Genomic DNA, 13,885 nt, shown 5'->3' with positions numbered 1-13,885 from the left:
ATCTGAAGCTTCGTTCTTTCGCTTGCTCTGTTGAAGCCATGTTCGCTACAACTTACGTTTGTGAAAAATTATTTTCAACAATGAAAATAGTAAAAACCAAATTTAGATCACGACTGACAGACAAATACCTTCGTGATCACCTACGACTGGCAGTAAGTGACATAATTCCTGATGTTGAAACTCTGTGGCAGAGACATTCTGAAGACAGTTAATTTTAGGTTCTGATCATGTGTCCTAAGTTTTCTTGTTCATGTCTTTCTTCGTTACACGTACTAAACATTAGTTTGTAGTCTTCTACTGTATAAAATTATAGTTAAGTGCTTGACGTAAGGAAAATGGAAATCCGTTAATAAGTCAGACAGTTACTTCACTTCCCCTTCGGGTGTCCGCCTCCCTCCATAGGTGCTATGCACGTTCCAGGTTACACAGTGGCTCGGCGCACGATGACATTTTCGCCACGGCTGGCATAGTGCATAGTTTAGACCGCGGTGGTCTCTGAAGCTGACTGGCAGCGCCGCGTCTGCAGATTCCGGATTCTCAGTGTACTCCACGCCTCCAAATGTCTTAAACCTTGGGACGGACTCAAGTGCAGGGAACCTGAATTGGCCTGCTATGCCAGACACTAACATGGTATGAAAGTAATCAAAATGATCTTACGTAACATTTCCGTAGCCATCTTCCTTTCTTCCTCTTTTATTCTCCCACCTTCATGCGAGATCGTTATGAAAATGTACTGCAGGCGATAGATTGTCGGTTTTAAGGAGGCCCGACACAAAGGAACTGCAGCAATCTCTTCATAAAATGTGCTTTATTTTTAGGATTACGGCAGGAAGACTGTCAGTCCTCCACTCCTTGTGTCAGGCCTGCACATAGTCTACTATGCGGCTTCGAGCTTGCCTTCTACGACAGAGAAGAGGTATTCCTTAACAAATACGAATTGAAAAATAATTATTTAAAGGAACACACATTAAATTGTACTGTCATAATTAGGGAGCGGATTTTTATGTGCTAAAAAATATAAATATATTTATTTTTATGTGCAAAAAAGTACGAAAATATTTGTTAAAAATAAAATATATATATATATATATATATATATATATATATATATTTTTAATATGACAAAAATACCTTACTTAGTTTGGAAAAAAAAATGTTACTAGGTACTCACCAACCACACTTGAGTGCTAGTAGTTGGCCGAGAATTGCAGTGAACAACAAAGGACATCTCCAAATTCTCCATCACAAATGCATGCCGATTATCTCTGATCAACGACTTATACTGTAAAAACGATCTTTCCACGTCACAGGATGTCAGACGTGCATATTTAAAGAGATTAATATCACAAACACATACACCGTCAATTTAACCTACAGGCACACCCTCCAATACCTGAGAAACTTTACACATTTTTTTTATTTATCCACTGTTTTTCCCAAACACATTCTGGAATTTGTCCCTTAGTACTTGTACTTCTGAACCTGGTAGCGAGTCTAGTTTAATTTCCCTGTTTCAGACAACAGGTTTTTGGATGTATCGAGTTTTTTATGGTGCCACACAAAAAGCTTAGATTTGCTAATAGGAAAGCCAAATCTTTTTAAACAACCATCTTTCAGTATATCTTGAAGGATATCGATTGACGAAGCCCGATAACAGGGAATCACAAAAAGATAATATATATTGCCTTACGTGATAGACATGAGCGAGAGGCGAGAGATTTGTTTAAATTAAATAATGTTCATACCCAACCTCGTATCTGTTGTGTTTCACAAACAAAGCGTGGAATGAAATCATCTTCAGCAACAATAAACATTCCTAATTATATATATATATATATATATATATATATATATATATATATTGATGTACCGAAGTACATATGATATTTCCATGCAGATATTCTGCGTCATCATATGATGAAAGAGTGATGGAACGGAGAAAAATTCTCTCCGGCGCCGGGATTTGAACCCGGGTTTTCAGCTTTACGTGCTGATGCTCTATCCACTAAGCCACGCCGGATACAACCCCGACGCCGGTTAGAATTTTTCTCCGTTCCATCACTCTTTCATCATATGATGACGCAGAATATCTGCATGGAAATATCATATGTACTTCGGTACATCAAAATATATATGATATGCGTAATAAATCACTTTGTGATTTAAGACGGCGTCCATACCGTCGGATCCCGGCCAATCAGTCACTCATTCGAGTGCACCTCAACACATGTATGGACTTCGGTCCTGCGTTCATAGACATCTATGACGTAGTGCAGAGGGCGGCCACTAGAGGGAACCCAAGAGATGGAGCTTAATCTGAGACGATTCTAACCGGCGTCGGGGTTGTATCCGGCGTGGCTTAGTGGATAGAGCATCAGCACGTAAAGCTGAAAACCCGAGTTCAAATCCCGGCGCCGGAAAGAATTTTTCTCCGTTGCATCACTCTTTCATTCCTAATTATGTGTTGCAGATCTCTCCTCCTTGTCCATGTTAATTTATTCTCTAACAATAACACTGATATGTTGCCTAGCAGTTCTCAGAACTTGAGGCGATACTATTACGAAAATGGATCACGGATACACCACACAGCGCTTAGAAACACGAAGCAACCAAGAATTCTTAAAAAAAAAAGATAACGTACTTCTGAGTGATATAATTCGTTTATTTTTAAAATATTTAAAATTTCTTGTAAAAAAATTATTTAAGTAAAAAAACTCAAGATTTATGTGTTTATAATAGATTTCCTGAAAATATGTATTTACATAATTTTTTGTGAAAATATGTGTTTTTATGTGAAATAAAATTCGGGTTTTAAATTTGAAACTTCATGTTCGAAATTTTTAACTTTGTTAAATATGTTTTATCACATGCAAAACGAATATTTAATTACATAGGAATCCGCTCCTTAGTCATGATATTAACAAGCATTAATATTCAACCAAGAATAGCTGTCGAAAGAACAGAAATTAGTTTTCTACATAAATAGACTCCAAGAGCTTCTGCTCCTCCGAGATATTAATTCGTACTTCCATAACGATAATATATTTAGAGTGATCCAAAAGTCGCGCACATCTTAATAATCCGTTCACATATATGTATAAAGATGCATTTATTACGTTTACTTACATCAGTTTTCACATGTGTTACATCATTTTTCACAACATATGCTGAAAATGGCAGCCCCGTTCAGTAATGCATGTACGAACTCTTTTTACCATGTTTGCGGCCACTTTTTTGAGCACGTGTACACTGATTTGTTAATCTCCGTTGTTATGTTCCTCTTTAGTTCCTCCAGAGTGTGCGACCTGTTTTTGTATAGGCCTACCCTTCCTTTAAGATAACCCCACAGGTAGAAATTTGGGGAACGTGGGGGCCATAATCCTTGAGAAATGATACGCTCACCAAAAAAAAAACTCGCGCAAAAACTACATGGTTTCATTAGATATGTGATATGTGGCACTGTCCTCCTGGAACCAACAATCACGTTCATCATTGTCAAGAAGCACTGATCCACATTCCCTAAAACGGGCGATTAATCTCGTTACGGTCGAATTGTTAGCCACTGCCACATCCGGATAATTCCTACGAAATTCGTCTACAACACGTGCAGAAGAACGACTGGAAAAATAACGTTCAACAATGGAAACTCGTTTCCCAGAATTCCACAATGGGATGGTATCCATTGGAATACAATTCTTTTATTGAGTGATATTAATTGAGAGAGCATTTTAGTTATTTCTGCTCCATACTATAGATATAGAACATCCATATGATAAAATCTCCATAAGGACAAAATGTCCATACGGTGAAAATGTCCATGTACTAAATGTCCATACGTCAGAAAGTCCATATGATAAAACGTTCGTAACGTGAAAATGTCCATAGTGTCAAATGCCCATAATGTCGAAGTTCAAAAGGAAATTCTGCTTGAATAGAACACAGTAAATTTTATTCCATAACTCGTACAAAGAAGTTATTAATCATCGGGAACCAGAGCCCCACTTTTAAGATGGTAACCAATACTTTTAAGGTAGCTATAAGAGAATTTCTCCATTTTATTTGTACCTGTTGTAGTTTCTCACAATGTGGAGAATTTGTCTTTGATTCGTCAAATACGTTTTATTCACCGGCTCTTTAATTTGTGTACGCCCCCCTCTTTCTTGCAATGTTTGTCTCCAAATTTCATTTCCTTCGCACTTTAGACACTGTATAAATCGCCAAATGGATGGATGATGTACAGCCAACACTCTTCCTCTTGCTTTAACACGGTTCAAGATGCACTTTACTTCTATACCTGCTTCATGGGCACTATGTAAATGCTTATCTGTGCCATCCCGCAAAACCCGAATGTTATCCAGGTTGCTGTTATCATTGTAGCATTACAAATTTTCTTTCTCTGCATTGCCAATATATTTTTGTCCTATCTCTATTAAAGTCATGATGTTGGTGCAGGTACCCACGAAAAGAAAGAAGTGGCTCACCCTTCTGTGATGGCACTAACTGAGGATTTCGTTCCATCTTAAAAAATTTCAGTTCTGGTTAGTTCTGTACTTGAAAATTTTTACATAATTACTGTAACTACCTTGAACAATGGATATAGTGTACATTATAGAGCTATGGACATTATGGCTCTGGGCATCAGAGTGAAGTGGACATTATAGAACTATGGACATTTTGGCTCTGGACGATTTAGCATGGATATTTTCAACGTGGACATTATTTCATGGACATTTTGATGTATGGATATTGTAATCTTGGACTTTATGTCTGGTAGCCATATCAACTGCTATAATATTATCTAGCATCAGTAGAATTGGTAATAGCGAAATAGTACTTAACGAGATGAGGTCGATGACCTCTATGTAATTACGTGATATTCGCCTTACAGTTGGCGAAAACCTCGGGAAAAAAAATCATCTACGAAGTCAGTCCAAGCGAGAATCGAACCCACGTCCGAGCACAGCTTCGGATCAGAAGACAAACGGACTACCGCCTAAGTTACGTGGGTAGTCTATGAACTACTTCGGAAAATTAACATTTCCCTGGCCAAGCATAGCACAAGAAGAGGCCTAAATGTTAGCATCGCATTATATTTATGCCAATGGTAAAAGTAAATTGTATCTTCCCTATTCGTGTGTGCGTTATCGCATCCAAAGTAATGCTAAAAATAGCCTATCTTCAAGCAGTCATAAATGTAATACTGTTTATCAGAGCTCTTCCTTTTTTAGTGATATATTTATACTCATTAAGCTTTAGAATAAAAAAAAAGAATGGTTACTCTAGAGTAAATCTTTATCCTTAAAATAATTTTTGAATTGAAATATTATGTTTTTATAAATTCACTATATGCCTGAGATCAGGTGCACTCTATCCACTTAATATAGCACACATTGAATTGAAATTTTAGCCACTTACTGCTAATAGATACTAAAACATACTCTACCAAAATTATTAATATAGCTATAATATTTTGGTCATAGGGCTTATACCAATCTTCATCGTCAATTTTTTATTATTATTTATTGACGGTTATAATTGGTATAAGCCCTATGGCCATAATATTACAGATACATTCATAATTTTAGTAAGGTATGTTTTAGTATCTGTTAGCAGTAAGTGGCTAAAATTTCAATTCAATGTGTCCTATGATAAATGAATAAAGCGTACCTGATCTCAGGCATGCAGTGAATTTATAAAAAAAAATATGTTTAAATTAAAAAATTAATTTAAGGGTAAAGATTTACTCTAGAGCAACCATTCTTTTTTTAATTTTAAAGCTTTTTATGTACACACATCACTGGAAAATGAAAGACCTCTGATAAATAGTAGTATTATGTTTATGACTGCTTGAAGATAGGCTATTTTTACCATTATTTTGCACGCCGATAACGACCAACTCTCCTTAATGTTTTTGGAGATAGCCTACTATACATAGGCCTACAACAAAATAATATGATACGGAATCTGTTGACTGAATAATAATAATAATAATAATAATAATAATAATAATAATAATAATGGCACTATTTAACCTGGCAGAGTTAAGGCCGTAAGGCCTTCTCTTACACTCAACCAGGATTAAAACTTGCTTACATAGGTGAACATAGAACTGGATCAGAATTAAGTAATTACATACTGATACAATTTAGGTACATAATGAGATCAAAGGAGGTAGTTACATAAAAATTTACCTCATAAAATAAAAATAAACATAGTGGAATACATATTAATGTTGTTAGAATCAAATACAAATCACATAAAAACAGAAGCCGATAATTTAAAAAAAAATGTACACAGTAGAAATAAAAATAAACACATTAGTATACATATTAGTATTAGATTACAATGAAGTAGGATTTACATAATTAAACCAGAAACCGACAATTGAATAAAATGTACACAAAAAAATAGATTAATAATAAAAAACAATACAGTGGGATACATATTGGCGTTAAGTGATAAATAAACACGATTTACATGATTACACAATAAAAATAAGAAACAATGAAAAATAAAAAAATTAATAAAAATAAATACAGTGGAACACATTGCATTAAATATTTGCAACGCGTTAGGTCTGGCAACTCAACATAAGATATTTTTCTAAATTACATTTAAAGGAAATTAAAGTTTGGCAGCCTTTGACTTCAGGCGGCAGAAAATTCCAGTGACGAGAAGTAGCAACAGTGAAAAATGAAGAATAAAGAGATGATGTGTGGAGTGGTATTTCTAGCGTGTTATCATATTGTGACCGAGTATTTAAGTTGTGATACTGAGAAAGACTGTGGAATCGTGTGGTCATTTCTTAGTGATAGTGACTGGCGCATAAGGGTAGTTGTTCATAGACTGTATCAGGCCTGGGCACTAATACTTCAATCGAGTCACTGCAGACACCTCTTAACTTCCCACTCCACCTTCCCCGGCTGAAACAGTAATATTTCTGACCGATACGAGTAGACAGGAAGGTAAACATTGCTCACTGACGGTTTTATAAAGCAGGCATCATAGGTTTTCCAAACTTTCGGCTCTCGCTGGTCGCCTAAAATCCACCACTGATGCAAGTGCCATACTGAGCGTTTGTTTCTCAAGCGTTATAAGCGAAAAGGACAGGGTTTTATCCTTTCCTTTTCCCTTCCCCTTTTTGCCCAGGGCTGGATTATATTGACGTGACATCATGTTTCACGCGCGACACAGGTATTGTTAGGGAACAATTGCATCTTGTTTTGATGCAGTTGACGTTCTATTCCTGATCAAAACTATACCCCGCAGACTGTTCACAATGCATTAGAGTGATAAGGAATAATACTATGATGACCTTTCCTACAATTTAAATTATTTATTCACTTATTTAATTCGTTTATTTTCACTGACAGATCTTCTCTTTCAGTCAACCAGTATAAAAATAATGCAGGGAATTGAGGAACAGTTACTACTTACTTACTTACAAATGGCTTTTAAGGAACCCGTAGGTTCATTGCCGCCCTCACATAATCCCACCATCGGTCCCTAGCCTGTGCAAGATTAATCCAGTCTCTAACATCATATCCCACCAACCTCAAATCCATTTTAATATTATCCTCCCATCTACGTCTCGGCCTCTCCAAAGGGCTTTTTCCCTCCGGCCTCCCAACTAACACTCTTTATGCATTCCTGTATTCGCCCATACATGCTACATGCCCTGCCCATCTCAAACGTCTGGATTTAATGTTCCTAATTATGCCAGGTGAAGAATACAATGCGTACAGTTCTGTTTGCGTAACTTTCTCCATTCTCCTGTAACATCCCTCTTAGCCCCAAATATTTTACTTTTTACTTAAACAGTTACTTGTGAATAATATGCACGGAATAAATCATGGTTTTTTGATGATGAAGAAAAATACTCTTGTCCGGCCAGATTCGTGCGCTGTGGTGCAACGGTTAGCGTGCCTCGCCGTGAAACGAGCGGGCCCGGGTTCAAATCCTGGTTGGGATAAGCCACCTAGTTAAGGTTTTACTGGGGGTTTCCCTCAACACATTAAGAGCAAATGCTGGGTAACTTTCGGCGCTGTACCCTGGACTCATTTTGCTGGCATTGTCACCTTCATCTCACACAGACGCTAGATAACCAGAGCAGGGATAAAGTGTCGTAAAATAACCGACTAAAAATGGTTGTTCTTCTATATATAAGCAGTAATTAATTAATATTCATATTTTATTACTCCATGTATTGTGCGTCCCTATCACCACGGCATGGCGCGTCCTCAGGTTGCGGATCGAGGAGACGGCCTCCAGATATGGAGTATGCCATTAGGAAAGTCCAAGATAACAGAGAGGGTTTGGAATTGAACGGGTTACATCAGCTGATTGTCTATGCGGATGACGTGAATATGTTAGGAGAAAATCCACAAACGATTAGGGAAAACACGGGAATTTTGGATAGGTTTGGAAGTAAATCCCGAAAAGACAAAATATATGATTCTGTCTCGTGACCAGAATATTGTACGAAATGGAAATATAAAAATTGGAAATTTATCTTTTGATAAATTTGGAGAAGTTCAAATATCTGGGAGCAACAGTAACAAATATAAATGATACTCGGGAGGAAATTAAACACAGAATAAATATGGGAAATGCCTGTTATTATTCGGTTCAGAAACTTTTATCATCCAGTCTGCTGTCGAAAAATCGAAAGTTAGAATTTATAAAACAGTTATATTATCGGTTGTTCTGTATGGTTGTGAAACTTGGACACTCACTTTGAGAGCGGAACATAGGTTAAGGGTGTTTGAGAATAAGGTGCTCAGGAAATTATTTGGGGCTAAGAGAGATGAAGTTACAGGCGAATGGAGAAAGTTACACAACACAGAACTGCACGCATTATATTCTTCACCTAACATAATGAAGAACATTAAATCCAGACGTTTGAGATGGGCAGGGCATGTAGCACGTATGGGCGAATCCAGAAATGCATATAGAGTGTTAGTTGGGAGGCCGGAGGGGAAAAGACCTTTAGGGAGGCCGAGACGTAGATGGGAAGATAATATTAAAATGGATTTGAGGGAGGTGGGATATGATGATAGAGAGTGGATTAATCTTGCTCGGGATAGGGACCAATGGCGGGCTTATGTGAGGGCGGCATTGAACTTCCGGGTTCCTTAAAAGCCAGTAAGTAAGTACTTTATTACTTGTCACATCAGTTACAGCAGACAGATTTTTTAAATTCTCGAAAAAATTTTTATTGTAAACCAAATTAATTTATGAAATGTTATATTCCATTATTTTGTAGAATAAATGAAGCCTTATTGTGTTCAAAATATTAACAGAGTTTGGCCATAATGTTAATCAATGCAAAAAAAGAGAGGTGCAAGTTCTGTCACGTCCGTTAAACCCTCTTGGGCCTAAATGAAAACCGAGACATTATGCTACAAACCTATATTAAGGCGTTTTTTCTCAGAAGTAATATTACTGACTAAATGTGTTTTGCTTTTAAACGGACCATTTTTTCATGAAAATTTGAAGACGTGTAAATAAATTCTTAAGTTAAATTGTTGCCTTTAAATAATAATATGAACAATATACATTTATTAGGGTGGTATGGAAAAGACGTCAACTGTCGTATCAGGTACAAAAGAATGGCCGAACTTCATTTTGTTCTTCACACTTCAGTGAATAACATATTATTCTTGCAACTGAAATATAGGTAAGCTATGTTGAGAGTATCAGGAAAAGTCAGAAAGCGAGCGAAACAAAATTAAATGTCATAAATCTTCAACATGCACCTTCACGCTGAAGCGTTGTACAAAGGGGAGAAAGTTCTCAAGTTTATAAAATTGTACATCGGAAGCGCATAAATCAGCTTACAACAATATGGCTGCAATTAATACACCCGAGTCATGCAGAGGTATTAAGTTCCACGCCTTCTCTATCAACACGTGTTCCGCGTTCAAGATTTATGTGCCATTCCACTATATTCCGAGTATTCTTACGACAAATTGACATTTCTTGTAAGGCAATGTATCTCTGAACTTTTTTTTACATTTTGACACAATATGGCAGCGCGAAGAGCAGAAATGTGTTCATAAAATGATGAATAATGAGAATCTATGCCGACATATGCTGCTTTTCCTTGTATAAAGTTTGCCTGTACAAATAAATCACTTGTGCCGCACGCCTTACTTCCTATTAAATGGCGTCACGTCGCATGCTGCATCTCAATGTAATGTCTGATTCTATTGTCGTATTTGCATTTTATAACTTCGACCAATGTTTAAGAATTAGTGCCAATAAGTTTGACATACACAACATATACACATCGCTGCGCTTACAGTGCTTCATCGATTCATTCACATGCCCACGTGCATCAACGTCGGTTAGTGTAACCACCAGTTAAAATTGTCATCTAACCTCTGGTTAAGCATTTTTACAGTGGATCGACCTCGGTTACGACTTAAATAGGAGGTTAACCACAGTAATCTATAACCGGCCATTTTCGAGCGGTTAAAGGAGATAACCAGTGATTAGTAGAGCAAGTAAAGCAAAATGGCGGCCAGAGCCACAGATGTTTACTTCGAAGACGATTATTATTGTACAGTACTTGAATTACTTGGATAGAGCGTGGGTGTGAAGTTTCTTTAGTCGAAAGAGAGAATCTTTACGAGGAATTAGGTGACAGAAAATGTCAGGAGGGATTTTGTTTATCAAAATCTACAAATGGCTCACTTGCAATAACTCAAAAACAGTCATATTTCTTCTGTTGATCAGCTCCTTATGTTAAGATTGTATGTAACTGTTATTTTCTGTATTTTAAGAGGGAATACTTGAATATCTCTTTCTCTGTCACTGGCTGAACAAAGAGAGGTTATGGATGGATCTTAGAATAATGAACAGTAACCTGGTGTAAATGGGATCTTGGGTCTTACACACATTTCTACTAATCTTCTGCATCCTTTTCCTTTATGGATATTCCTTCTTTATTATATAATATATTTAAATCTATTAAGTAAGTCTATCGATACTTAACCTCACATTGGGATATAATCATTTTTGCATTCAATTTTCTATTTTGTACGATTTTAACCTAACAGCAATGAAAAACAAAGAAATGCAACTCGCAAATATAACAGTGCCCAAAGGCAAACAAATGCAACGCGAAAATGTAGGACATGTTCACTTCGATGTAGAACGGAGTGAGCGCAGTCGTTTTTAGATGTTGACTATTATCTTTGCTGTGGTATGAATGCTTTCCTTTAGTCATTTTGTAGAAACAGTGTACCATCATAGACTTTACTCTGGTTAAATGAAGTGTCAGCTAACTATGTTTAAGTAATCGGTGATTATGAATGGTGCACAGAAATTACATTTTAACCACGGTTACTGTTTAACCGTCGTTTCGTAATCTATGATTACTGCGTTTTTAACCGATGTTGATGCACTTCGCCAACAGTGTTCTATCCAAGAATAGGTCTTCCACTGCAAGCCGAGCATTCTCCAATCTTTCCTATTTTCTGCCGTCCACATAGTCTCCGCATATCATCTGATATCGTCTTCTGGCCCGAATTTTTCTTCCGTTCGCCATTTCTTCCAGTGCATCCTTCAATAAGCAGATTCTTCTTACCAGTGGCCTAACCAAAGGATAGGCCTAAATGTTCATCTTCCCTCTTGCTTAAAAAAGCCCCTTGTGCACACGCTTGTATTTCCCTATTTTGACTATGCTGACATTTTACCGACTGACCTTTCCAGCGACAACAAAACGAAACTTCAACGTGCTCATAATTTGTGTGTACGTTTTGTAAGCAATGTTCGTAAATATGATCATATTACCCCATCTCTGGAAACAATAGGTTGGCTTAAACTAGATAAGAAAAGAAATTTACATTCACTTCTCCTTCTCTTCGAAATCTTGAACTCTTCTATTCCGTCGTACCTGTCGTCTCGCTTCATTTACCTTTCTTCCCACCATAATCTGAACACACGCTCTCGTCATGAAACAATACTAACAATACCATCCCATCGCACCTCCTCATACTCATCCTCTTTCACAATAGCCCTGCCAAGACTCTGGAATTCGCTACCTGCTAGCATCAGGGACTGTCGAAATAAAATTGAATTAAAACGCAGACTTACTAGGCACTTGGTCAGTATTTGAGACTTGTTCAGACATGGTTTCTTGTAAATAGTTCTCTTAATCTATCATAAAATATCTCAATATATGGTAATTTCATCACTATAGAATTTTGTTATTCTAGGTTTAATTTGTAATTCAGTAAACACAAAAATATTCTTTGTTCTTAACTTCTATGATAAATGTCTAGCTTTCATTAATCAGGTAATCTTGTCATACTTTAATTTTTATTGTAATCGTAATTGTAAATTTAATATTAATTGTAATTTTATTCTTCATATTATAGTTGTAATCCCTGGTAGAGGGGCAGAGAAGGCCTGATGGCCTTATCTCTACCAGGTTAAATAAATAAATACTAAATACTAATCAATTTCTTTTTTCTCTTCCTGATCACTTTCAGCATTTTTCTTTTTTCAGCTATTCTTTCTAGCACAGCTCCATTTCTTATTCTGTCTGTCCATTTCACACGCTTCATTCTTGAATTACTGAAAGCATAAATCGATATTTAAAACTCATAATGATGAATACTAACTTGTGTCACGACAATGAAAATTGAAGACTGAATTGACAGACATCCCAAGTCCACTGAAGTAAATTTTTCAGGAGGGGAAAAAAACTATCGTATAGGCTTGCACTATAAGAGTATAGAAATAATTTGTATGATTAAAAAACACGGGCTTAGAATCGGACTTGGGATATTCTTTCTTACAGCATGATAGCATAGGCCTATATAAAACACGACATGTCAGGCAAAAAGTCAAATTCTGTAAATTTTGGACTTGGGATATTTATCAATTTAAATCTTCAATTATTGTTGAAAATGATATCCCTCATCAGCGATGTATTCTATATATCAGCGTAGAAAATTCAATCCATTTGATATCCTGAAGCAAAACGACCGGAAAAGAAAAACTTATAAGTTGGGTGACCTTTGATATGTATTGTGAAATTGAAAATGGAAAATATAATTGAGGGGCTCGGGAGTAAAACATGGTAAGTAACGTTTTAGTCTTTTGAAGTTATTAAGCAGGTAAACATTTATAAATGCAACAGTTTATACTGTTACCAGGAAAGTCAAATCTATATACTTCTACCATCTGTTGAGATGCTGAGAAACTAACTACTGTATTAGACGCAGAATGTAAGATACCATATTATACATTACGTATATCATTTTTAACCAAAATATCAGTTACCATGTTTTACGCCCGAGCCCCTCAAATCTGTCGCCAGACCTAAGAATCTGTGATAGCTGTCGTACAAGTTTACAAACTTTCTTCTAAAGAAGACAGAAGACAACAGTGAATTGTGTGTGGCGGGAAGTAGTACTGCTCCTGATATTCTTGAGTTTCAGACGGAAATTTTGTAGGATCTCACACTCGCGGTTCATCTTCGGATACCTTACTCTTTCAAAGTTAGAAGTAGTCATTTCAAAACGAAATTAAAGTTTCCAAACTTTAGGTAAGACATCTGTTAGTAAAAGAAAACTGTCACAAAAGATACCCTCATGAGAAGTTGAAAAAAAAGTAAATAAAACTGTTAAAACGTAAGCTATTTCAGATTAGATATGATTCAATGTCGGATAAAAAATCTACGGCTAACAAAACTGACGTAAGACAAATCATCGATTCAGCGCAAGTGACGACAGAAATTTAAAAATGCAGAGACATCATTTTATTTTTACTAACATTTCTAATATTAACCTGCTTATACCTTCGGATTAACGGTTGAGAACCGGAAACACCGTTTGCTACCCTGTCGTTCGATGATATTGCGTAAAATACA

General features: G+C 36.4%; 1 protein-coding gene and 1 non-coding gene across 2 annotated transcripts in view; one reads left to right on the top strand and one right to left on the bottom strand.

Annotated features, from left to right (window-relative positions):
* Positions 1 to 13,885, top strand: part of Pgant2 (polypeptide N-acetylgalactosaminyltransferase 2) — a 375,458-nt gene that overhangs the window by 228,117 nt on the left and 133,456 nt on the right. The window lies entirely within an intron of this gene.
* Positions 1,949 to 2,020, bottom strand: TRNAY-GUA (transfer RNA tyrosine (anticodon GUA)). Its single transcript has one exon. It is a non-coding gene; the product is annotated as a tRNA-Tyr (tRNA).

Source organism: Periplaneta americana, chromosome 15, assembly GCF_040183065.1.
Source record: "Periplaneta americana isolate PAMFEO1 chromosome 15, P.americana_PAMFEO1_priV1, whole genome shotgun sequence".
Taxonomy (NCBI): domain Eukaryota; kingdom Metazoa; phylum Arthropoda; class Insecta; order Blattodea; family Blattidae; genus Periplaneta; species Periplaneta americana.
Note: the sequence above shows the minus strand (reverse complement) of the source record. Positions and strands in the feature narration are given on the sequence as shown.